Raw genomic sequence first — 1,628 nt, 5'->3', positions numbered from 1 at the left:
CAAAAAAGTACTCCAGAGTGTTGTTCAGCATGGGGGTGAGTAGAAAATGAAGGCTAATCATGTTTTGGGTGTACTATTCCTTTAATGTTCTCTAACAATCCTGAAGTCTGTTCTAGTTTGCTGACTGGATTTTTTTAGGGGTATCACAGTAAAGGGGGATTAAAACAACTCATTGTTAGTTTTATTTGTTGAAGAAAATTATTTCCACTACATAATTCTAAACAGCTGTATGTTGGCGTTTCACATTCAATCCTAATGAAATATATTACAGTTGTCATTAATGCATTTTACAGCAAAGAAACGTTTCTTTGATTCTTCCTGCTGTGTTCATCACGGAGCTGTTTCTCCTTCAGCTGAGTCAGCAGAGAGCGTAAACCGTGATATCCTGTCAGACCGTCGTCGCTTTCCAAGCAGGGGTTCGGCCCTGAGGGTCGATAAGTCGACATGCTCCTAAACAAAGCCACATGTCTTCAGGTTGAGGTCAACCCATCAGGCCTGGTAGGCTGGATCGCTTACAGCACCAGGAGGGAAAACGGCAGCATGGAGCGTGCAGGAAGGTTTTTACAGGAAAGCTGAGACAACAAACCTCTGACAGCAAGCTCGCCGTCTCCAACCATTATGAACCCCTCTCCCTACAAGGCAGTAAATATGTTTTTATGGCTCTCAGCAGGAGCGCTTTCTGGGCTTTTTAATACGTTTTTTTGGCTGCTGAAGTGGATTTGAGAGCAGCTTTAAGTAAATATATGTAGTTTCTGAGCACTCTGTAAAACCTGAGTTTGTGTTGGATTTGAAATTAAACATAAGTAGAAAACTGTTTAGCTTTTAGTGTAAACTATACTCTATTTCTACATTCTTTACATTTTTTTCCTACATAAGTCAAAATAAAGATCTTAGGCACTTTAAACAAATCAAAGCCTGGGGTTTTATTAATGTAGGAACCTAAAACAATCAAGAGTTTATTCTTGAAGAAATCTCTAACGACGAAAATGTTTTCATGAAATAGAACTAAAACAAACTTTCTTTAAATAGAGCTGAATTTATGTCAGTTTCCTGATTATGATGGAGACATTTTTACTCTTTGTCTTATCAAATATTTAAATTTTCTGAAAAGCAGCCTCCTGATAAGATTAACTAATCCTACTATTTAAATCTGAAAATCTCTCTTTTCCATTTTTAACCAAAATACTGACATTTTGTCCTCCAAAGTGATCAAGTAGAAGACATCTGGACTCCGTTTCTTTGTGCTTAAAGACCATCCAAAAGGCTTCTTCAGCTCTGAACATAGCTGGAGGTAATAGATGCTTGTAATTTATCTATCAGAACAATCACTCACACCAACATGGCCGTTTTGGCAACTAATGGAGCCGTAAGGATGAATGAGGAACCACATCTACCTTCTATCACCTTAAAGGAAAAAATGTCAGCAAAGAATAATCAATGGATCATTATTTATACCTAAAACTAATACGTTTGCAGTGATTTAATTAATTTAGTTTTAATCAGTAAAAAAATAAAAACAATACTTTTCGTCACAAGCACCGAGTTTGGGAGCGGCCATTTTTGCCCAAATATAGTAACCTCTAACCTGACTCCGCCAGATGGATTTGCTCTGCATATCCATCTGGAAA

Source organism: Cyprinodon variegatus, unplaced genomic scaffold (assembly GCF_000732505.1).
Source record: "Cyprinodon variegatus isolate N-32 unplaced genomic scaffold, C_variegatus-1.0 Scaffold406, whole genome shotgun sequence".
Classification (NCBI taxonomy): Eukaryota; Metazoa; Chordata; class Actinopteri; order Cyprinodontiformes; family Cyprinodontidae; genus Cyprinodon; species Cyprinodon variegatus.
This window is presented reverse-complemented; position numbering follows the sequence as displayed.